A 26,632-nucleotide genomic window follows, 5' to 3' on the forward strand; every position below is an offset into this window, starting at 1 on the left:
ATTTGCAAACCATATATATGATAAGGGGTTAATATCCAAAATATACAAGAAGCTTAAATGCAGGTGAACAAATAACCCATTCAAAATATGGGCAAAGGACCTAAATAGACACATCTCAAAAGAAAACATACAAATGACCAATAGGTACATGAAAAAATACTCAGCATCACTAATCATTAGGAAAATGCAAACTTAAAACTACATTGAGATATCACCTCACACCTGTTAGAATAACTATTATCAAAAAGATGAAAGAATAAGTGTTGGTGAAAATATGGAAAAAGGATACCCTTGCACATTATTGGAAGGAATGTAAATTAGAATAGCCATTATAGAAAATAGTGGGGAGTTTCCTTGAAAAATTAAAAATAAAACTACCATATAATCCAGCAATCCCACTTCTGTGTATATAGCCAAAGAAAATAAAACTAGTATGTTGAAGAAATATCTGCACTCCCATATTCATTGCAGCATTATTCACAATGGCCAAGATGTATAATAAACCTAAGTGATGATGAATGGATTAAAAAAAATAGCAGGAGGCTGAGGTGGGAGGATCACCTGAGCCAGGGAGTTCAAGGCTACAGTGAACACTGCACTCCAGCCTGGGCAACAGAGCCAGACCCTGTCTCAAAAAAAAAAAAAAAGAAAGAAAGAAAGAGGGTGGGCGTGGTGGCTCACTCCTGTAATCCTAGCACTCTGGGAGACTGAGGCGGGAGGATCTCTTGAGGTCCGGAGTTCGAGACTAGCCTGAGCAAGATCAAGACTGTCTCTACTAAAAATAGAAAAATTAGCCAGGTGTGGGAATGCACGCTTGTAATCATAGCTACTTAGGAGGCTGAGGCAGGAGGATTGCTTGAGCCCAGGAGTTTGAGGGTGATGTGAGCTAGGCTGATGCCACAGCACTCTAGCCCAGGTGACAGAGCGAGACTCTGTCTAAAAAAAAAAAGAAAGAAAGAAAGAAAGAAAATAAATGTGGCATATGTACACAATGGAATACTATTCAGCCTTAAGAAAGAAGGAAATCCTGTCATTTGCAACAACATGTCCCCTGGGGGGACATTATGTTAAGTGAAATAAACCAGACAAATGCCCCACGGTCTCACTCATATGTGAAATCTAAAAATGTTGAACTCATAGAAGTAGAGAATAGAGTGGTGGTTACCAGGGACTGGGGATGTCTGGTAGGGGAAATGTTGGTCAAAGAATACAAAATTTCATTTAGGAGGAATTTCTGTTATCAACCATGGTGACTGTAGTTAATAACAATATATTCTTGAAAATGGTTACGAGTAGTTTTAAGGGTTCTCACCACAAAAAAATGGTAAGTATGTGAGGTAATATATATATTAATTAGCTCAATTTAGCCATTCCACAATGTATACATATTTCAAAACATCATGTTATACATAATAACTATATATAATTTTTACTTGTCAATTAAAATAAATAAATCAATTTTTATTAAGACACAATATTGGATTAGGGTGGGCCCTAAATCCAGTGATTAGTGTCCTTATAGGAGGAAAAGACACACAGGGACACACAAAGAAGGCCATGCAAAGATGGAGGCAGGCTTGGAGTGATGGCAGCTACAAACAAGGAGTGTCAAGGGTTGCTAGGGGGGCCATAGAAGCGAGGAAGTCTAGAGACTCACAGCATGGCCCTGCCAACATCTTGATTTCAGACTTCTGGTCTCCAGAGTTGTGAGAGAACAAATTTCTCATGTTTCAAGCCATACAATTTGTGGTACTTCGTTACAGGAGCTCTAGGAAAATAATATCCTTGTCCTTAGGTAGAATCTGGAAAAACTTCACAGTCCCAGAAAAAAAGACCTATGAATATTAACATTCAGGAATTTCACACATATGATGAAAAAACTGACTGTCAAATTGAACCAACAGGGAAGACTGATTCTCCCCAAATTAGTCTTCAGATTAGTTTCTTAGTGCCTCATTCTTAAATAAGAATCCATAGCCAAGAATCATCAGATGTTTGAGGAAAGCCTTGAAGTACCTGAGAGAAAGATTATTAGTTGCCTCCAATACACATTCTTCCATTTTTCCTTTTGGTAATAAAACCTCTGAAATTTATTCTGGCATGGGGCTGTTCAGCTAAAGACTATATTTCCCAACCTTTCTTTTAGTTAAAATGGTCAACGAGATGTGGAAAGAGAAGCACTGATACTTCCAATTTAAGTTCTTAAAAGGAAGCTGCTTAGTGTTCATTTCCTCTTCCTTCAGGCTAGAATATGGGTTAATTGGTGGTGAGCCAGTTTCAACAACGATGAAAAGGAAAAGAGTTTAGGGGACGTGGGAGTAACATGATAGACATAACAGGGTCCCTGGATGACCCTTTGGAGCAGAGCTGCCCATTCTCCTGGATTGTTAAATGAGAGAATAAATTTCTATTTCACTTGAGTCATTGTATTTCGGGGTATCTTTGTTATAATAGCTTGACTTCTCTCCTACTAATCTAGTACTATTTGGTTTTTTAAAATTACTTTGATAGAAATAAAACAATTTTAAAACCAAATATTGACTTAAAAATTTTTAATAAAAGATGTCTCTCCTATAGTCAGGGAGTAATGTGTCCCTTCAGTTTCCAGATAATAATATCTGAGTCTTCAACATGTTTGATTATAGGAAATTTTATCTTTAATGGATTACTTTCTCTGGCATTTCCAGAAGTCCTTAAGGATGCTTGTATCTTCTACCATAACTGGAACATAGCAGGGGATCAATAAATATTTGTTAACTAAATGAAAAAATTATTTGATTCACAAAAATTGACCTGGCACCATGCATAACTTTCTTTTTAAAAAATAGACTTTATTTTTCAGTACTGTTTTAGGTTCAGTGTTACATGAACAGAAAGTACACAGAATTGCCATATACCCACTACCACTGCCCCCACAATGTCTACATCGCAGACCAGAGTGCTTTGTTTGTTACAATCAATGAACCTACACTGACATGTCATTATTACCTAAAGTCCATAGTTTACATTAGGGTTCACTGTTGGTGTTGTACATTCTATGAGTTTGGACAAATGTATAATGATGTGTATCCACCACTATAGTATAATATAGAATAGTTTCACTGCCCTAAAAATCCTCTGTACTACACCTATTCATCTCTTCTTCCTCACAACTCCTGTGTACAACTTTTTAATATGAATTTTGGGAAAATTAAATTCACCTGATTTTTTTCTCCTATTCAATTTCCAACATATTCTTTCTCAATTTCAGTGTTAAGAAAATAAGGCACAGTTACAATCTGATGATTTTGTATTGTATCCTGGGAAAGAAAAAAAGGCATTTTATTGTATTTTTAAAAATAAATTTAATATTTTGCATTCCATTTAAATATTACTTGGAGAGAAGATAATTATGCTATAAAAGGCATAATTGGGGTTCTCTTGTACATTAGAAGAAAATTAATGCAATGTAATGGAAAATGTGTTTACCAAGTATTTTTCCACCTTAAGCAATTTATTTTATTTAGTTGAATTACATCATACATGGGCATTAAGATCTAAAGTCAGCACAAAATCCAAAAATTTTAATTAAGTTTTTAATTAAAATGACTCTGAAGTTGCCACTTTCAAGACTGTGGAAGAGATGGCTAGTTGTCCCCCGATCCCAACATCCATTTTTCTTGTTTAAAGGTTATTAGAATGTTCAGCTAGGGCATGTAGCCTCCCAGAATAAAGACTGCATTTTCCATTCTCATTTGCACCTTCTGTGGCCAGTGTGGCTAGGTTCTGGGCAATGAAATGTAAGTGAAAATGTTGCATGGCAGCTTCTGGGAACCTTTCTTAAAAGAGAGAGCTGGCGCTTACCCTTGGTTTTTTTTCCTAAAAGCCTTCCTGCATCCTGCTATGTGAAATATGGATGCCCCTTAGACCCTGAGGATGAGGGGCTACAGCTACATCCTAAGGTTGGTCAAGCTTCAAGCTGTAAAGAGACTGGATCTGCAGGGTTTTCATAGAAAAGAACTGGTCTACCCGCCCTGGACTTCACACCTCTGTACTTCTCACATGGAGAAAAATAAACTTTCTATCTTGTTTAAGTCAGTGTTATTTAGGGTTTCTCTGTTCCAGCTGAGCCTAGTCCTATCTAAAACAGAGACCGGCCGGGCGCGGTGGCTCACGCCTGTAATCCTAGCACTCTGGGAGGCCGAGGTGGGCGGATCGTTTGAGCTCAGGAGTTCGAGACCAGCCTGAGCAAGAGCGAGACCCCATCTCTACTAAAAATAGAAAGAAGTTATATGGACAGCTAAAAATATATATAGAAAAAATTAGCCGGGCATGGTGGCGCATGCCTGTAGTCCCAGCTACTCAGGAGGCTGAGACAGGAGGATCGCTTGAGCTCAGGAGTTTGAGGTTGCTGTGAGCTAGGCTGACGCCACGGCACTCACTCTAGCCTGGGCAACAGAGTGAGACTCTGTCTCAAAAAAAAAATAAATAAATAAAAAAAAATAAAAAAATAAAAATAAATAAAACAGAGACCAACATCTCTTGTCCAAAGAAGAACACTGCCAGCTTTTGTTCTCCAGTATTTCTTTGTTTGAGAACCAAATGAAATAGTTGGTTTGGATAGGGATCACCTTGTACAAAACAGTGTCTTCAAACACCAAGCATAGATGCGTGCCCTACAGGAGGCACATGGAAACTGAGATGGACTACTGAGACAGCAGATTCATGTCTCCTGTCACATGCACTTTCTGAAGCCTACCATTTAGTCATGAAATGGTGGATAGAATTTCCAATTCTTTATATTTGCTTCTTTTACTCTCACTTTTGTTTGTTCTTCTTTTGTTTTTTGTTAGTGTTTTGTTAATATATGTAAAATAAACATACAAATAATGTGCTTTCAGTGATAATTCATCATATTAAAATAATTCAATTCTTGTTACTAACATCTCAGTATATTCATAATCCTATTTATTATATAGCTCAAACACAATTTAAAATATTTCAATTTTTCAGGTGAAATTATTTAATGGTGTTACTTAGGTATTTGTGATTTAAAATTTTTTGGGAACTTACATGGTGATAATACTAGATCCATTTATTTAATCATTCATATGTTCAACAAATATTAATGAAGTATCTACTATATCCAAGTTCACTTGAGCTAAAAAGTAAATGCTTTGCCTTCAAAGAATTCACTATTAGAATTGTGGTAGTATCAATAAATTTACATGATAAAAACTATCCCAAGAGAAAATTTTAATATTGTAAGTACCATCTCTTATTTTTTAAATCCTCACTAATATCTCTAAAATTATTCTAAAATATTAAAAATGTATATTTATATATTATAAAATATAATCTATATGAATATTTCAAGCTGGTCATGAGTTTGGTAAATGCATTAATAAATATATTACAAATCAACATAGATTATTCAATCCAGTACCCTAAAGTAGTAAACCAGCAAAACACTTGATTATGTAAAACCCTTAGGGAAATCTTTTATAATAAGCCAAAAACTCCTGCGACAATGCCTTGTAGACCTTTATTCTTCTCATGAGAAACAGATGGGATAAGCAAACCCCGTGACTATTGTCACCTACTATTTAGCAAACAAGGTACATTAAATTTTCTGTGCCCCTTCCAAAAAAAGAATAAGCTATATATCTGACTAAGATAGATAAACAGGTAAGACCTACAAATTCCCTAAATCTTCTTTGTTTACAAATCCTGCTTGCTTGGTCTTTTGATATACATATTTCTTGGTAAATAAATTGAGGACCAGATGAGAGTGTGTGCTCCAAGCCCAGCCTTTCCCTAGCAGTGCCAGCGTCTACACCAACAACCTCCTGGCAGCGGGACCTGTCAGTACGTGGCCATTGTGGGCTGCAAGGACTCGCCCTGAGACTGGGTCGCCATTCACAAGAACATCACACCAGCTGAGGTTAGTGTCCTGGTTGGCAAAGTCCAGTCAAGTTTTTTTGGTGAACAGGCTGACACTTTTGGGCCAGAAATGTTGTGTGACCTGGGGCTCACTGCTGCGGGATAGGGAATGTACCACGGATCTTCATACCAAGAGCACAGGCGGAGCCCCCACCTTCAATGTCACTGTTACTATGACTGCCAAGACGCTAGTCCTGCTGATGGGCAAAGAAGGTGGTCACGGCCGTCTGATCAACAAGAAATGTTATGAAATGGCCTCCCCACTGTGGGGTTCCCAATACTGACTTAATTTGTCCCTTTTCCATCACCACTGCCCACAACTTTTTCACCCCTCTTTTACCACACATACATACACCATTTTTTTATTTTCGGGGCCATTACCCCACATCGTTTATTGTTGCCAAAACCAAATGGGCTGGGACCCAGGCTTTTTGGACACCTTCCCCTACCCATACCCCTCCTGTGTGTGGCTGGAAAAAAAAAATTTTTTTTTCTGAATAAAGAAGATTCTACTAACTAAAGGAGAAATTAAGGCCAGGCACAGTGGCTCATGCCTGTAATCCTAGTAATCTGTGAGGCAAAGGAAGGAGGATTGCTTGAGAGCAGGAGTTTGGAACCAGCCTAAGCAACAGCAAGACCTGTCTCTACTAAGAATAGAAAAAATTAGCTGGGCATGGTGGCACATACCTACAGTCCCAGCTACTCAGGAGGCAGAGGCAGGAGGATCTCTTGAGCCCAGGAGTTTGAGGTTACAGTGAGCTGTGATGATACCACTGTACTCTAGCCAGGATGACAGAGCAAGACTCTGTCTCAAAATAAAAGGAGAAATGAATCTCTTAGGATCTCCAAATAAGGATAAACAAAGTTTTATCAAATTTAAAAACTCCCAGCAAGGGATTTGTGGCCTTCTTCTCTCCCTACAATTTTTCTGGTATCTAGTCACCTTCTGTATTAGAGTTAGGCAACGGGAGTAAATGAACAGGCATACAAGGAATCTCTACTAAGGATCCTCTTCTTAGGAACACTCTGAGAGCAGGGTGGCATATTTCAGGCAGTGGTCTATACATGCCTGCTGCTCCCACCTCACTGCAATTGCTACTTGAGCTCTTAGGGAGCCACAGCCCTCAGAGCACAATCAGTAATAGTAGTAAGAATAATAATATCTGAGTGTATGACAGGCACTAGGCTAGGTGCTTTAAATACCTTTTCCCGTTTAATTCTCAAAGAACTCTAATATGTAGGTATTGTTACTGAGGGAGGATATAGCATAATGATTATGATTGTGGGCTTTAGAACTAAACTTGCCTGGGATTGTATCTCAGCACTACCATTAGTTAGCTGTGTAATCTTGGTCAAATTACCTAACCTCTCTCACCTATAGAATGGGGATAATGATAGTACTTATTTCATAGGGCTTATTGGTGAGCATTTAATGAGTTAATATATGTGAAGTTCTCAGAATAGGACTGGTTTAAAATGTGGACAGAATGCTTGAGTTTATACCCTAGGTCTAACACTAACTAGCTGTGTGGTCCGGGGCAAGTTACCAGCTTATCATTGCCTTGGTTTCCTCATCTATAAAATGGATGTGGCAAGAATAGTACCTACCTCAGAGAGTTTTTGTGAGGATTAAATGACATATATTTGTAAAGTACTTACAGCTTTGTCTGGCAAATAATAAGCTTCTCTGCATTCTTTCTCATCTCCTTCTGGGACTCCAGCTGCACATGTGTTAAACCTGTTCACCGTGTCCCATTTATCTTTTACTTTCTTTTCTGTGTATTCCATCCCTTTTCGTGCTTAAGTCTAATATTTCCTTCTGACTCATCTTTTAATTTGTTAAATCAACAATAAATGAATGAATATTCTGGGCATAGTATATATTCAATGAATATTAGCTGTGATTATTAATCTTACATTAGAGGAAACTGAAACTTGGGGGAATCAAATACCTCTTCAAGGTTTATACAGCTAGTGGGTGGTACAGCCAGGTTTTAAACTCAGAGTCTGTAGCCTTAATTACCTTAATTATCAACTATGCTACTATTGCCAGAAAACTAGTTGGACACTGCAGATGTTTGGTGATTTATTTTGTTCCTGAGGGTAGATACTGGCTTTGTTATGTGTGTGTGTGTGTGTGTGTGTGTGTATGTGTGTGTATTTTAAAGGCTTTGTCAGAATGGGGATCATTTCAACCTAATCTGCCCTGCCCACACCATCCTTAATGTTGCTCAAAATACCTAACTTCCAAATAGAAAGCCTAATTCTCATCTGTTACTCTTCAAATGCAATCAGTGGGAGCTGTCTACCCAAAGGAGATGAGCAGTGAAGCTAACAGTTCTCAAGTAAGCAGCCTAAGATTCCAGAATTAACCTCCTGCTGCTGCCATTCTGAACCCTTAGGCTGAGATGTGGCTCTGGTGCAGGAAATAATTGAATCACCATTTGGTTTTTTTAATTGGTCTTTATTTGGAGCAGCACCACTTTAAATAATTAAAGGAATTTGAAGGAAAAAATAAAAGAAATATTAATTTCTTTCTTTGATGATAAAGCCAGGATGCATCAATATTAATTTGCTGAGGAATAAGAGAGGAAAAACTTTCAGATGATTCTCTAGAAATAGTTCTGCTTAACTAAAAGGCACAGGTATCAGGAAATCAGATATAAAATTGGGATGAGAGCAGACTATAAGGAAATATAATTATTATTTGTCCAACTATCCGTTTCCCATCAAACACACAATACACACAAATATTATCCTTTTTTACAGTAAGTTCAATGATTTAATTCTGAATCTTCAACCATCAGTTCTTTTTATTTTTTTCCTAAAATATTATCTATTCTATCTGCTTTAATGATCACATCTACAGATGACACCTGAATTTTTATATCTTTTGTCTCACATTTGCAACTATTTCTTAGAAATATCTACTTACTTGCTTATCCTGCCATGAGCAGAAATCAATTCTATTAATATTTAAAAGTGAACATAATTCCACTTCCATTTGGAATGTAGAAAGCTGGAAAAAATGTTGCTTCCATCCCAACAAAAAGAAAAAGCAGATAATCAACATAATGATAACTTTCTTAAACCCATGAAGGAGCTGACATCATAGGGCAACAAAGTATACTGAACTCCAAAGAAAGAGAGAAACTTCCAAGGAATGATAAATTGGGAATATTGACTCAGTTGTGTCAAAGCATAGGATGAAGAAACCCCAGGTTTCATACAAGCAGGTAAGAGGAACACAACTAATTTTTTGATGAATTGCTAAAAGATGAGTGTGGGCTAGTGAGAGTTTAGAATCCCTGGAAGCTGCAGACACAAGGGGAAATCATACCCACTTGCAGGCTCTTCTCTATGAATATCCAATGGGTGTGTATAATAGCTGCTCAAAATATGTGTAGTGGAGAACATTCCATTCCATAGGGACAGGGCCATTCCATAGGGACAGGAAACATTTACAAATGAACACCAGGGACACCTTAGTGGGAAAAAAAGTCACAGAGGACTACATACAGTATGAACATCATAGGCATATATGGGTTTGTGTTTGGGAAAGAAGATGAAGGAGGCAGGTAGGAAACATAAATTTTCACTTAATTTCCCTTGGAGATGAGTTTTAGGTGTCAACCATACTGTGTCTCTTCTTCAACAATTTTCCAACATGAGACATGGCAGTTGTTAATGCCATAATGGGAAAATGTAGAGGAAGCAGTGTGAAATCAAGACTGATAAATGGTAGGGAAGGAAGACAAAGTGTGGCAGATTTTCAATGTGGTTGTTCCTTTCCAGAAAAACTTTTATCTATCACCCCCACCCACCCCACTTGCCTCCCCAGGCTTGCATGTGCAAATGTCAAATTCTGCCTACACTCTGACACCAAGTTTATGTTTACAAAATTCTCATCTTATCACCTACAATTTGGATCATTTCTTTCTCCCCTTGCCTGAATGCCTCCCCCAAGTTTTTACCCCATAGAAGTGCATGGGGTCAGAGCACAAAATAAAGAGCCCAGGAGAGTATCCCCAGGTTTGTCCCATCTGGTTGGTGACTGTCCCTGAGCCAGATACAAGCTATTACTAACACTTGACACGGGTCTCCCATTTCTAAGATGGGAGTGTCATATGCCATGCTTTCCTTTGTTGTTACAGGTCTGAGTCTACCTCCCAAGTCATTTCATTTTAATAAACTTTCCACATTCCACATCAACATTTTGTGCTGCCTATGTTAACCGCTGGGATCAAGTAGCAGCTTGGTTTTAAAAACTAGAAGAAAAAAAACCTGTTGTACAATATAATTGATCTTTTTGGGAGAAAAGGTCTGAGAAAAATGTTTGGAATTTTATCAAATCCAAAATAAAACAAGTTAAAAGTAGCAAATCATATGCAATCAAAAACATATCATTGCTCATCAAACTTAAATAATAACATGAATCTTTGCCTGTAGGGAAGAGTAAAGCAATTGTGGTAGAAAATAAAGACTAGGCCAGGCGCGGTGGCTCACGCCTGTAATCCTAGCACTCTGGGAGGCCGAGGTGGGTGGATCCCTCAAGGTCAGGAGTTCGAGACCAGCCTGAGGAAGAGCGAGACCCCATCTCTACTAAAAATAGAAATTATCTGGCCAACTAAAAATATATATAGAAAAAATTAGCCGGGCATGGTGGCACAGGCCTGTAGTCCCAGCTACTCGGGAGGCTGAGGCAGTAGGATCGCTTGAGCCCAGGAGTTTGAGGTTGCTGTGAGCTAGGCTGACGCCACGGCACTCACTCTAGCCCAGGTAACAGAGCAAGACTCTGCCTTAAAAAGAAAACCAAAAAACAAACAAAAAAGAAAAGAAAGACTAAAGAATTTAGCCATGTGTTTCATTGATTAACTTCTAATATAGGGAAAATTTGATTTGAATGAAAATGTGCATTAAAGTATTTCACTTATGTTTTGGTTATACATTGGATTTCTTTGTGCATTTTTTAAAGTGCATTTTGACCCACCTCAGGTCATTCTCAGGACTAGACATGCCATGATTTGAAGTGTACTAGAAATATCCCACACCTCAAAATAATTATTTTTATTTTATTTTATTTTTTTATTTTTATTTTTATTTATTTTTTTTTTTTGAGACAGAGTCTCACTCTGTTGCTCAGGCTAGAGTGAGTGCCGTGGCGTCAGCCTAGCTCACAGCAACCTCAAACTCCTGAGCTCAAGCGATCCTCCTGTCTCAGCCTCCCGAGTAGCTGGGACTACAGGCATGCGCCACCATGCCCGGCTAATTTTTTCTATATATATTTTTAGCTGTCCATATAATTTCTTTCTATTTTTAGTAGAGGTGGGGTCTCGCTCTTGCTCAGGCTGGTCTCGAACTCCTGAGCTCAAACGATCCGCCCACCTCGGCCTCCCAGAGTGCTAGGATTACAGGCGTGAGCCACCGCGCCCGGCCTAAAATAATTATTTTTATACTTGGGACAAAAACATATCAGAGCAACACCTAGAGAGAATCTTCCTGGAATTCCATCACTGGTAAGTTTCCCCATCACCCACCATATGGACTATGGCCTGCTTTCTGGTTCTTGTTATCTCAGCCCAGTCAGTGAGTCACTTAGGTTTCAATGTGACATTGTTCTGCAGTGAAAAAATTTCAGAATCTCCAGAGTGGCAGGAACACAGTTAAACAAACTGGCTACATAAACCAGCTTGATTCTTCTTAACTCACTAAACCCAATTTTAACAGATTTTTACTCAAAATTCACTGCCAGATCAGCTGGTAGTTCAGCTTGGTCCTAGCCACCAGGTAGTGTCCTTGGGCCCAATTGAATACAGCTTCTTTTCTGCAACCTCCAGATACTGCTTGTGCTTGGGCAGTTATATTTGGATTCCATCCTAAATCTCTTTATCAAATGTTTCATCCCAAGATCGCTTCAGTCTGTTTAGATGAAGTCATCTAAGCTGCTGCTTCTTCTTTTCAAGGCTTTTCTATATAACTTATCTGTACAAAGCTAATGCGCTTCTCTTACTGGACTCTCTGTGCACACTTACAACCTACTATCCCTGTTCTAGTTTCCCATGCTTCCTGAACTTTCCCCAAGTGTTCCTCTAAGAAACATCTCTATTTAATGTTATCCATCTTTTTCTCTCACAGTTACACCTCTGGTCATCTCTGTCCAGTATTTCTAGAACTTTCTTCCTATCCCTCTTGATAAAAAATAAAGCCCATTTATACTTCAATTATTCTTGATTACATATAGACAGGAGTACTACATCCTAAAATCCACACATTCACTGGGGAAGAGTTATCTTTTTTATTTTTATTTTTAATTTATTTCTTAGAGACAGGGTCTCACTCGGGCACCCAGGCTGGAGTGCAGTGGCACAATCACAGCTCATTGTTAACCTTGTGCTCCAGAGCTCAAGTGATCCTCCTGCCTTGGCTTTCCGAGTAGCTGGGACTGTAGGCATAAGCCACCATGCCCAGCTAATTTTTTTTATTTTTGTAGAAACAAGGTCTCACTATGTTGCCCAGACTGGTCTTGAACTTCTGAGCTCAAGCAATCCTCCTGACTCAGCCTCCAAAAATGCTGGGATTACAGGAATAAGCCACTGCACCCGGCCCTGAGTTATCTTTTTTTAATCAACCAAAACCTGGTTAACAACAACCAGCAACAACAATTGCTTTACAATTGGGCACTTGATTCAGGTAGAGAGATCTTATTGTAGGGCACAGACTAGGGCCTGGAAATAGACATGCCGAGGAACTGCATGGAAGAGTGCAGTAATTCATGAAGACTCCAAATAGGATATAGCTCTAACATCTGAGGATGAGGTTAAGGAAAAGTTAGCTTCTGACATTAAAGCTAATAAAACTTAGATAAGACTGCATCTGCAGAAATAACTCACATTAAGTGGTTTATATAGAAGTCCAAGTAAAGCAACTATTTCTTAGTCCAATTAAGAAAGTCACTGGGTTTCTTAAAAAACTGTAGCCTACTCAGTGGTATTGTCAAATGCTTCCAATTATTGTTTTGCTGTCACATAGAAGGCTTGGAAGTTGGCCTTGGTCCTAAGAAAAGCAAAGCAAGAGAGCAAGCTGATACTAGTTTTTATTCAGCCTCTCCAGATGGAAGGACACTTTCACTTTGGAAGACCAATGTCAATTATTTAGTAAGGATATATGTAGAATACAGCAGGGACAAGCTACACTTAATTTTGTAAAAATAGCCAGTAATTACATCTGACTCTTTGTGTTGTAATTATTTTCATCCAGTGTTGCAGTAGGCAGAAAGAACTAGGAAGAGGAGTGGATAGGAATGTCATGGATGAGGAAAATAATGTACATTTAGTGCCAGATAGAAACATAAATTGCCAAATGGAAGTTTCAGGAGAGATGCAGCTCAGGAGTGGGTGAACAGAAAGAAAGGCTAGGAAGAAGGCAAGGCTGACCCTGCTGATAAGAGAAAGTTAGGATGAGACATAATCATAAGTGCATTTATAGGTAAATGCTGAGTCTGAATGCTTGAATAAAGAGGAAAATTGGGAGAAGACGCCCATATGGAGGTTGCCATAGTAAGCATTTTAACAAATGAAGCTGATACTTTGTAATGTCAAGAGATAGAGATAACCAGTCAAATGAATTAGAAGAATGTGACTAGTTGGATGTGTCAAATCAGGTATCAAGACATATTGTATAAATTCTGGTAAAACTTTGTTACTTAAGATGAGAAATAAATCTAGTAGTTCCCAAATTTTAGTCTTGGAATATTACTTTCATCATCTTTGCCATATCTTCATACCACCTATACTCTTATCTGCTCACTGTAATTGTTTAAAACAATTTTTTAAAAATCTTCACACTTTAGCTTCATCCTAAGCAATAGCATCTTATGACATCATGAGTTTGATAAGCTAGTTAGGTCTTTTTGCTAAAACACATATATGCATAACCTTAAAAATAAAAGCTTTTTAAATGGGTAACAGCTGAAATCAACCTATGTACTACCAGTGATACACAGATCCCATTCTGAGAAACCCTGAGATAGATAGTGTTTGTCCGCAGTAATGTTGTTTGGAGAGCATGAGGGAAGTGCTAAATGCACTTAAGACCCACTGTTTCTTCAGGCTCCTTGCTTTTTGAGAGAAAAAAAGCAGGAGAAAATAAAGTATCATTAACTTCCTCCTACTTGGGTGACTCAGGGGCTTGTAAATTACTGAAACTACTGAATTACAGCAAGTATAAGCCAAAGGAGTGGCTATTTGGTAAGAGGACTTTAGACTAAGAGAAGAGCAAGATCTTCTCTGGTATGGAACTGTAGGTCTCCTGATAGATTCCAGAGACTCTGAATATACTTTTATCCAGGCTATAAAACAGAGAGGCCATATATGGGAACGAATAGTGTACCTGTTGAAAGACAGAACCTCTTTGGGGAAAATCAACTAATATTTACGCAAGTACCCTCATACTGTGCGTGAAGAGGGGCAGATGAAGATCCATACTACCTGGACCTGTCAGACACAATTTTACTGAGTTTCTACCATATTGTAGCAGCAACAATTTGTTCTCCCAAGTGGATTTACTACTAAGACAGAGAAGTTGAAGCAAATAGCCAATGTTGGCATCTGGGCATATAAATTCTGCCCACTATAAATTCTGAAATTGGCCTCCTAACTTATAAAGCAGCCTCTTGTGAGTTAAGTTATTACAGAATGAATGAGTTCCCCCTAGACTTGAATATGTTGTAAGAAATAAAAAAAGAAATAGTTTTTCAACCTGAAAAGCTAAAAATCAATGATTACTCTATCAATAAAATCACTTATATTTGGGGCCCAGCTTAGTCAGAGGCTTGTCCTTTTTTTTTTTTTTTTTTTTTTGAAACTTTTGTAGGTATAACAGTTTGTACTATAGACAAACTTAATCTTTAGTTTTCCAAAGGCTAGCCTTGTTTGTTGGATAGCATTATGAGGGTGTCCTGCTACTCATTTCAAAGTGTGTCTAAGATCTTACTGGTGGAGGCACTGCCTTGCTATTCAGTGAAAGATATTCACTAATGGAGCTATTTACAAAATAAAATCAGTTTATGTGATAGGTAGAGTATTTCCAACTGTAGCAAAGATAGATTTGTGCTACAAGTCTTCATTTGGTAAGAAGCTTGGCATCTTGTCACTGAACCATCTGCCTGTCTTCCAAGAGTTATGCTGACCTTCTTGTTAAATTGTCTTTTTCTCTCTTAGCTCATTAGTTAACAATCTCTGTTAATTAGATGGTAAGAGGACAATGTGACATCTAGGTAGCAGAATGCAAGACCAACATCTAATTATACAGTACTAAAAACAAAAAGCACTAGGTAAGCTCTCTCTGGACCAAGTTAGTGCATAAACTATATTCCTTCTTAACTTTTCTTTTCAGTCAGTTGTGTTGTGCTAACTTCACAAAAGTATTGATGCCATAAAACTCTTAGAAGAAAACATAATGGTAAATCTTTGTAATCTTGGATTTGACAATGGATTCTTAGATATGACACCAAAATCATGAGCAATGAAGAGAAAAAAATAATTGGATTTTATCAAAATCTAAAAATTTTGTGCCTCAAGGGACATTATCATGAAATTGAAAAGATAGCCCACATAATAGGAGAGAATATTTGCAAACCATGTATCTGATAAGGGACTTATATCCAGAATATATAAGGAACTCAACAACAGAAAGATAAACAACCCGATTAAAAATAGGCAAAGAACTTGTATAGACATTTCTCTAAAGGAGATATGCAAATGGCCAACAAACATGAAAAGATGCTCAGCATTATTAGTCATTAGGGAAATGCAAGTCAAAACCACAGTAAGATACAACTTTGTACTTACTAGGATGGCTATAAGTGTTTTAAAAAAGGAAAATGAGTATTGGTAAGGATGTGAACAAATTGGAACACTTATACATTGTTGGTGGGAATGTAAAATGGTACAGTTGCTGTGGAAAGCAGTGTAGTGGTTCCTCAAAAGGCTAAACATAAAATTACTATATGACCCAACAATTCCATTCCTGGGTATATACCCAAAAGAATTTAAAACAAATAGTACTCTAACAAATACATGTATTTGAATGTCTACAGTGATACTATACACAATAGTCCAAAATGAAAACCACCTAAATGTCCATGAATGGATAAACAAACTTTAGTATATAAATACAATGGAATATTATTCAGCCATAAAAAGAAATGAAGTACTGATACATGCTATGATATAGGTGAACCTCAAAAACATTATGCTATAGAAAAGAAGCCAAACACAAAAGCTTACATATCGTATGATTCCATTTATGTGAGATATCCAGAATAGGTAAATCCATAGAGACAGAATGCAGATTAGTGGTTGCTCTAGGCTGGAGGGAAAGGAGAATGGTAAGTGACTGCTTAATAGGTATGGGATTTTCTTTTGGGGTGATGAAAATGTTTTGAAACTTGGTAAGGTGGTGGTAGAACATTGTGAATGTACGAAATGACATTGAATTGTAGACTTTAAACTGGATAATTTTATGTTATGTGAATTTAACCTCAGTTTAAAACAAACAGCAGTTGATGATTGTTATTGAATGATCTGATGTACAAATTTGAAGCCAGAATCAGTGAAGCATCTGATGGACAATTGGTTTAGAACAGCTGACATTAACTTAAATGTGACTGGCTATCTGAAGTGACTGCAAGATCACAGGGAACTTGATAGTGTCAGATGATGAAGCAGATAGATACACGGCATTGCAGCTGACAGTTTAGAAACTATAGAAGTACATCTACTGTTCTGTGGAGTGCTAATTAGGACCAGGCGGAGTCCACAGGAGAAGTGTTTTAAGCTGTATGTCATTCTACTAAAAACAGGTAAGTCTGTCAGGAAAGCAAGTTCTATTTCTGGAGACACAAAATTTAGGTAGAAGAACTAAGAATCCTTATGGGGGGATGTGCTTTCCACTTTATGGGAGTTAGTTTCATTAACTTCCACAGAAAATGCCTTGATATGATAAGCTACCTGAACCCTGATTAAAAGGTATTGAACTTTAAATTATCCCCTTCATAGTCTGTAATTGGCCTCATTTCCAAACTGGTTAAAAGTTATTATCACCCTAAGGATGATTCTTGAACTCCATCATGTGCGCATCTTTGATGATGTGCTAATGTTTGCATAACACCAAACTCATTTCTCTTCCACCCTTTGGAAAAGTCCAGCTTACTTACTGAATCAAAAAAAGTTTATAATGATTACTACAGATGGAACAATCTCACAAAATAGATAAGAAATAAAATAGAAAATATTCACGTATCCTTTGGGGTGGGGAGTGGTTTTTAGACTGAAAATTAAACCAAGTCTTGTATCCATTAGGATGTTTTCTTGGCTATAAATATTCAGAAAATAAAATTAACAGTGGCTTAAGCCAAAACTAATTTATTTGTCTCAGAAGATAGGAGACAGGAGGTTGGAGCTCCTGTTGAATGATGCCATCAAAGACCTTGGCCTTCTCTATCTTTTCATTCCATCATCCTTAGGCTTACATTTTTGGACTCATGGTCACAAAATGGCCACTGCAGTACCTACCAGTATCATGTTCACATTTAAGGCATAAAGAAGGAGTAGGAGTGGGGGAAGAGGTGGGACCAAGCACATCTGTTCCTTTATTAGTAAAGAAAAGCTTTCCCAGAAACCTCAGTAGACTTCTGCTTATGCCACATTGGCCAGGACAAGTTCACATGGCCACCCCTAGCTGCAAGGGAGGTAGAAATAAAATATTCAGCACTTCCAGCCTCTCCACTGGAAGGCTGGGAATGGAGAAAAGGGTTGGGAATGGGTTTCAGGCTATCCAGCTTTCACTGTTTGCCACATTTTTCCTTGCACAAACGTAAAAGAGATTCTTAGATGAAGAAATAAAATAACTGATTTTGTGCCTAATAAGCAAGAACATGAAAAATGTAAGACTTTTCTTTCAGTTCTCTTAATCTAGGAAGTGTGTGGTGGCTTAAGTTTCACCACATTGCAGGCAAAAAGAAAACTGACATTCTATCCTTAATGATTTGTGGCCTTTCTTTTCAGGTCCTAAAAGATCTTGATGCATATTGACTCATTCAGTTTTAATACATTTAGAGAAAGACATTGGGGGCTGAGGATATGGGGAAGATGGGAAACAAGCTATACGATCATTTACTCACCCAAATTTAGAACTTTAAGGGGTCATGGCTTAGAGTTTAGGACACCTGGCAAAGCACTTTTTCTCTACTGTTCTCCTTCCCTTTAAATGCCCAATTAAACACATACACACACACACACACACACACACACTCCAGCGTGCACACAAAACGATACAAATATAAATAGCCACCACCAGCATAGGGGAAGGAAGCAATTATCTCAACCTTGGCCTGGGCAAAGGAAGGTCGTGACTGAATCCCCAATGCCAGGAAAAGAGGGAATTATTATTTCCCTGTGGAATACAAATCTCTTTTTAAGTTATCATGCCTAAAAAATAGATTTATACAGCAATATTTTAGGGAACAGTGGTCAGATTTACGATGACATAAAATTCATCCAATTTACAAAAAAAATCCAGCTTCCTCTTTGTTATCCGCAAAACCTATCTTACCCAACCAGACAAAATAAGCTTAACCTTGACAAATTTTCTCCCTGCAGCAAATGCTTGCATCAACTGGCAGATTTTGCCAGCTGTGTATTTGTAATTACTTTCTGAATTTTGAAGAACAGATTAAATGACTACATAAGGATCTGAATATTACCATCCACAAATCTTTCTGCTAACTGATTACTATGAGTTATTATTAAATGGGTTTTCCATGTTTCATAAGCGGTTCCTGTGCTAGTGCATCTTTTGAGATACTATATATTGAGACAAATGATTCAAAAAATAAAATATGAGCTTTAAAGAAAATGAAGCCAACTACGTAGTAGAATAGATTTCAAGGAAGATTTTTATAATATCCTAGGGGGAAGAACTTTAAAAACACATTTTCCAAGGCAAAAAGATAGCACATAAATGTTAAAGCAAGTTTTATCAAAGGAACAAAAGTTTTCATAAAGTTCAATGTTTATAGGTTTACCATTTGAGCTTTAATAACTGGGGTTACAACTGTGACAGAAATAATCTGTAAATATCACTTGCAGGCAAAATACATTCTCTTATAATAGGTTGAAATGGACTTATAATCTGCTAGCCAAAGGGCATAGTTTAACTATCTCTATGGCAACCATCTTTTTCATTTATCACAGCATCTAAAGAAAGAACATAATGTGTACAGCTGGGTAATGTCCTAGACCTAGACTTTAATAAATTTGCTTTTACATGCTATTTACAGATTTCTATCATATCTATAATCTTAGTCATTAAAGTTGAGATATACACAGGGTCTTCATAAAATTCTTCTACAGATATGTGGTAATATTAATCCCCTTTGGCAAACTCCTATCATACAGTGTTTTGTGTTTAGAAAGTACATTCTAATCATTTTCCATTTATCTTCTCAATATCCGTAAGGATGAAATAACCTCTGGACAGGGAAAGTGTCAGTTAATATGGAAGGCAGAGAAGCCTGTTGCCTTTCATAGAGATTTCAAAACAATGATCAGAGATTGAGAAGACAGAGTATCTTGTTGCAAATGCCATAATAAAGGGGACAGCCAAGGTGGCAGAACTGAGAACCTAATATTGGAATATGGGGAAACAGTCCTACTAACTTCCAAAAAATTCAGAGACTAATAATGGCCCACAACTGGTGAGCTGAATGTGCTGGGCACTGGCATAAGTAGTTTACATACTTTTTTGTCGCTGAAACTCACAACAGTTCTGTAAGGAAGATATTATTAGCCCCATTTTTCAGGACAGGAGGTTTATGGACATTTCTTAATAAAGGTTAGGTACCTTTTCTGCTGTTCTCCACTATGATTTGATGTTTAATGAATGATGACCATTCATTCAGTCATCCTTGTATTCATGCTATAAATATTTAATGTACGACTACTTAGTGCTAGGCACTGTGCTAGTCATTGAGCAAACCAAAATAAACAACACCAACATAGGCCCCACACTCACAGAATTAACTTTTCTAGTCTATGTGGCACAGAGTCCATGTTCAAGAAATGATAGCAAATACTTCCATAGCATGCATTATTATATACAGGCACTGTTTAGTTTGTCATATATTAATTCATTTAATTCTTCCAACAACCCTATAAGGCAAGTATTACTACTATTTTTCAAATGAGGAAAGTCTGTTGAGGTCAGAGGTTGAACAATTTACCCAAAGTAACACTCCTTGTCATTGGCAAAGCCAGGATTTGAACGTAAGGTCCAGCTTGAGGGACCGTGATCTTAACCACAACACTGATCTGCCTCTCTGAAATGGCTTGTTGAATAGGTTGATTAGAGACCTCTCTTATTGACTCCCAGGTCTGTAGGATGTTAAATGTGGGATACATTTCTCCAAGAGAGAATTTGAAATGAGAAAAGAATGACATAACAACATCTATTCCTCAGGGTACCGGGAAAGGGGGGGTTGGGATGGATGTGATAGAGCAGAGAGGTCAGGGTGAAGAGTACAGATGGGGATAAGACAGGGATGGTTCGCGTCCTCTTAGAGCTTGCAGTTAGCAGAGAAGTGCTGTGGGATAATGTAACAAGGGAAATGCCTGCCCTATGGGGTCAAGAGAGTTTTCTCTGAGGAAATGATGTTTGAGCAAACCTGAAGAATGTGGGACAAGTCCTGAGGGCAGAGAAGACAATTTGTGGAAGGTCTCTGGGTGGGAGGAAGTACAATGTGGTCAGAGAACTGAGAGAAGCCCACCATTGGCTGAGCCTGAGATGGAGCCACATGATGATGTCTGGAGAGGAGAGGGTAGAGCTTTGTAAGACATGTTAAGAACTTTAGACTTTATTCTAGTAACAACAATAGCAAGCCAATGAAAGGGTTTTTGGCACAGAAGAGTTGCGGTGAAATTTGTTTTTTAAAAAGATCACTTTGAATAAAGAATGGAGAACAAATTAAAGGGGGAAAAATTTACATAAAAAGACCCACTAGGAGGCCATTGCTGTAATCTGAGTGAGAGATGATAGTGAGCTAGATTGGGGTGTTGGCAGTGGTGGTGAAGAGAAGAGGGAAGATTCGAAGATAATTAGGAAACATTTATGACTTTATGACTGATGAAAGGATGGCCAAAGACATCCAAAGGTAGAAGTCTAGTGGCTAGATAGTGACCAAAAGGATTAGTAGAGCAATGCTGTGTGGTTGCAGGACAGGTAAGAGAAGCCAAGCAGTGGGATGTAGAATGTGGTGGCTAGAGGAGAAGGCAGGGATTGAGGGCCTGGGATGACAGCAGGAAGAAGAGTTGTGGGCAGAGTCTGCAAACTGGGGAGGCCCTAGAAGCTTCGTTGGCACTTTCAAAAATATTCCGTAAATGTTTTACTGAAATTCATTTCAGCTATCTGGTGCAGATTTACTGCTTAAGACAGAATATAAGCAAATATTTTAAAATGGAGAACAGTTATCAGTAAATTGGTATCAACTCAAATCAGCTTTGAGCTGAAGTCTTCTTTACTTATTAAGTCATCACTGCCAGCATAAGCACTCTCCACTTGACTTCCTCTGGAAGGCAGTCCCCAGCCTACCTGAAACTGCCTTACACAAGTTTATTTATAAGGCCACTGTTTGACTCCTGGAATATATTTTCTAATAGACAAGTTATAAATTGTGGATAAATTGCCAAATTAGCTCATAAGAACTTATTTTAAGCCTTAATGTAGCTAGAATAGGAATTTATATAAATCATGTTGAAAAGATCCATCACAATTATTCAATAAATCAATTGAGCACTTTTGATGTGGTAGATACTGTTTATGTGCTGAGAAATTAACAATAAGCAACACTGTCCCTTGCAGTCTAGTGGGAAATAGGGGACTGAGGGTAGAATGTTGTGACAAGGTGGTTTTCTTTCCTCTTCAGCTTTCCTCCCTTTCTCATTCCTCTATCCCAAGAGTGGAAAGCAGAAACAGTGCAGAGAATATAGGAAACTGAAGTTTACTAAAATAAAAATGTAATAGGCTTTTGTTCCTGCCCCTTCTCCCCTTCCCAGATGCCAACTGAAGTTCTCCCTTCCTTTGCAATCCTTCTCCCTGCAGAATCCTCCTTCCTTGACCAACTGAGGCTAACCAGTGGTAGGAATGAGAGGGGTTGGGAGATGAGACAAAATGGTCTTGAGAAGAGCAAGACAGGGTTACAAAAGAAAAGAGAGAAGGGAATGTACGGCCCTAATAGGAGAAAATAATTCCTATCCAAACCAGAAAAGGAAGCAGATCATATACAAAATACCCAGATAGATAAACAAATTGTATAGGACCTACCATTCTCTGTGGAGTTCCTCATCAATTATTATTTTTTTAAAGGAAAATAATTTTCAGGAGGGTAAGATTTACTTAAGAAAAGCTAATAAATTAGAATCCTTTCTAATGTAACTACTAAAAGATAGTTTTGTAATTAATTAATTGGCCAAGGGCTATATGCTTGTTCTTGGTTACAGCAACAGAAACTGACTTTTATTAACTTCAGCAGAAATTAATTTGTTGGAAAGGTATAGGATGGCTCACAGATTGGACAGCAAGGCTGGATTCCAAGGCTGGAAATTTGAAAGGAGCCAAGGTAGGGAGCAGGAACCAGGACAAAGTCCCACTGCAGGAATGGTCTATTTGGAATGTCTCAGTGGACATGATTGCCACTGCTGTACCCAGGTGCTGCTAGACGCACCTCCATATGTCACTTCAAAACGATCCCTGCACAATAGCTTCACTAACCCCAGCTTCAAAGTCCTGGGCAGGAACACCCAAGTAGCTTTGCCCATAAGGAAGTGGGGAGAGGGAGCCTCTGGTTCCACCACTTCCAAGAATCATACAGTGTGGATTCCATCAAAATAGATGCTGAGCAGCCATGAAAAGGACAAATGTCCAGTGCACACTGCTTATGATAATTTATTAAAGTGTTATTGTAATCAAGTGCTAGAATTTTAGCCAGGGATTTCAGAAATATATGTTAGGGCAGCAAAAGAACTCTGTCCAAGACATCTTCACTGGCCAACTCAAATAACAAACACCACTCAGGCCTACCTTTGACGTTGACTCTTAGATATTGAAGCAGACATCTTTGTCAAGATTGTTACTTGCCTACAGTATGGCATTGTCTCAGAAATCCTCAGTTCTGTGAAGGTGTAGGTATACCCACCTCAATATACTCATTTTGCATATGACAAGACAATCTCAGAGGAGGTAAGTGTTTTGGCCTACAATCACATACTATAGGCATAATTGGTTATTATGGAGTACAAACAGATTTGGAGCAATTAATTTCTTCTCCCTTATTTATTCTAACTTAAGCAAACTATGATTAATAGAATTATTTAAAAATACATATTTCCCTTAGGAAATATTTCAGATTTTTTCCTCATACAGTGAATGATAGGGATTTGAAAGTCCCAGATGAATGAATAAGAAATTTCTTTTTTACACCAGAAATTGAATTCATTATCAATCAGATTGGATAATACTATTGAAAGCTTCACATTTCACCTGGAAGAGATCTAATTAACAAGATTGCATTTACAAATTAATTTCCTGACCTATTTCCTTATACAATTGAAACTAGACTCAAATATATTTGTTCTAGTTACTTAGCAGTTACATTTGAGCTTGAAACTTTTATATTTGGGATTCTATATACTATGATAGCACATATAAATCCAAATGAATTTTTAAATTAAAACTAGAAATATTGCGAATAGCTTTGATGAACATGTGTTACCATCATACCAAGCTCAATATTTGGGCTTATATTCCCTCCCAATTCTAACTGCTTAAGGGAACTTTTTAATATATCTAATATTGTGATATTGTGATTAAAAAATCCTTGGGGGAAATCAGTTTCTTTATGAGAAAGTTCAAGGTGTTAAAGCCAACAAAAACCTTCATAAATGATGCAAAACAAGGCTTCCTGAATGTGTTAGCCGGACAACAACACCTCTATATAGAGCTTCTATTTTATCCCTGCTAAGGTGATAAAATTCCCTTTGAGATAATTATGAAGTCTGCAAAATTTGTGTTCTTCTTGGATGCAAAGCATGCTGGGACCTCATCTCTTGCCTGTTCAAATAAGGGCTGCAGTCATTGGGAATGGCTGCAGTGCTCTGGTTTAGCAAGCCTTGGCAGAATTTAGGGGTGCATCAGTGGCTGGCCAGAGCCCAGAGGGAACATTTCTGTGTGGCGGTTCAGTTTAGGAGCCAGACAAGGCATGTACCAAAGTGTCCATTATGCTAGTAAGCAGGGCATGACTAGCGGCTATGAGGAAGCAGATTTGGTAGGGGCTAGTTAGGGTTCCATGGCACTACCCACCACGGGTGTTCAGGGTGGAGTTTCATGGAGAAAGGATGGCAATGGGGGTCTCCATCCACGCTGAGGGTCTCTACATCCACACTGAGGGTCTACAGAACTTAACTGAAGCCCAAGACCCCATTATACTTCCCACTTCGGTCAGGAGCAACAGAGCCAAGACTGAGTCTAGGAGGGTTTTGGAGAGACCCCAGGATTATGGAGCTAGGAAAATAGGCAGTCAAAATGAGTTAAGTTTGACATTTTACCTCCTCTTCCCATGTCCTTTTATTGACTCAGGAGCAATATGTCCCAAATCCTTCCTCGTTTTTTCACCTCCTTCCCCATATCAAAATACTGATATGATATTGCTATTTATTTTGATTAACTGAAATGTACTCAGCATTGTAGGGGCTTTCCTACCCACAGCTCATTCTGAAGACACCCTACCTTCAGTCCATGCTAAGCCAGTGGTCAAGGGCAGACATCCAAAAGCTGTTAACCAGGGCCTCTGATGGGACACTGCTACAAAAGACCCTGAACCTAAACAGATGATCCCAGAGAGGAGTTTTCCTCTCTCAGGAACCAACATTGAAAGACAGAGAGGTAAGTGGCCAGTTGATGGGGCACTGGAACTACAAAGTCATGTCAAATCAGGCTGGGGCAGCCATTTTAGGACACGAAGAGCTGAAGTTATGGAAGCACAGACATTATGAGCAAGGAGAAGCCAGTTGGTAGGGAATGGACAGAGCAGGAGCACAAGAAGTCTCATTTTTTGGTGGCCATCTAAAACCCAGCTCCAGAGCCCTGGATATCTGGCTCAACTGTACTGGGGGTCCTGTACTTGGGTGTCTGTGACTCCTCCCCACAAATTTCTTGAATGGTCTTGAGGAAAATAATGTTCCCTGCAACAAAAATGACCCTCAATCTATAACAAAATATAATGTGTATAAATCAATGTATTAACTCTATCAAAAATTGTATTTTTAATCTTTGTGTTTAGTTGTAGTAAAGATGTTTTATTTAGTGGGGGCAGAAGAGAGAATCATATCACTCAGGCTTATTTTTAAAGCTGGCCCTAAAAGTAAAACTGATTTTTCTCCTTTGGTTGGGTGAATTATGGCATACAAGATCAGAAGGGATGTCTTTTCTTTCTTTCTTTCTTTCTTTCTTTCCTTTCTTTCTTTTTTTTTTTTTTTTCTGCTAGCCTTCTCTCTGCTTCTTTGTGTAAGTGTGAGTGTGTGTGTGCGCGCGCGCGTGCGCGCACGCACGCCTGCTGGAAGCTTATTTCCTGTTGCTGCTGGCTGATCTTGCGGGGCCCATCCATCCACCAGGATCTGCAGCACACCCAGCTCCGGCTCGGTGCCTCCACTTCTCACACCCACCATCATTTTTACCTAACGCTTTCTGCCCTTTCTGCCCTAAGACCCCTAGATATATATTTGGTGCTTTCTGATCAATTAGTCTTTAGTACTCTAATGAAACTTCTATCCCATAACTCTCTTATCTCTCTGGTGAATATTAGCCCAAACCTTATACAGTTGACCCTTGAACAACACAGGTTTGAACAGCACAGTTTCACTTATATGCAGATCGAAAATACAGTATTTGCAGGATGCAAAACCTGAGTATACTAAGGGCTGACTTTTCTTATACATGGGTTCCCCAGAGCTGACTGCAGGAACTTGAATATGTGAGGATTTTGGTGTGAGCAGGGGGTCCTGGAACCAATCCCCCACGTGTACCAAGGAAAGACTGTATATTATTTGTACTAGATAGAGTAATAAGTTTGTGGTAATACAGCATTGCTTGAATAATAGTGCCATATCTGAATGAGGGATCACAGTTTTGTTTTGAAAACAGCTCTACTTGTATTTCTAGGATTTACTAATGGCAATATGCTGGAACCAAATAGCATTTGATAAATACTGTTCATCTCCAAAGGGCTGCTTCTTTCACCAGCAGGAAGTTAGGCTTTTCCTCTTGGGTGCTACTATAGGATCCTGCTAAGACATCATAACGTACTTCAATTACTTATTTTCATGTTTATTTCCTTTGAGACTGAACTCCCTTAGAATCTTTTATAGACTGAATACAGAGTACAGAGACTAAATATGGATTATAATAGGGCCTTCCTTTTGGGGTTCTTAAAGAGAATTAAAAGTATGTTAACATAAGCGTGTGCAAAGCATTTGCAGTGCTGAGTGTTCAATAAACATTAGCTGCTATTATTACTAGTATTAATTTAATAAAACTTGTGCCCTTACACCCAGGTTTCTGTCTTGGGTGTCTCTGTGGGTGGTGTGACATTCAGAGATAGGGC

The 26,632-nt window shown here is 38.3% G+C and overlaps 1 pseudogene; it reads right to left on the reverse strand.

Annotated features, from left to right (window-relative positions):
• Positions 1–25,700, reverse strand: part of LOC138381376 (ribosomal protein uL30-like) — a 40,494-nt pseudogene extending 14,794 nt beyond the window's left edge.
• Between the last annotated feature and the right edge of the window lie 932 nt (positions 25,701–26,632).

Source organism: Eulemur rufifrons, chromosome 3 (genome assembly GCF_041146395.1).
Source record: "Eulemur rufifrons isolate Redbay chromosome 3, OSU_ERuf_1, whole genome shotgun sequence".
NCBI classification, from domain to species: domain Eukaryota; kingdom Metazoa; phylum Chordata; class Mammalia; order Primates; family Lemuridae; genus Eulemur; species Eulemur rufifrons.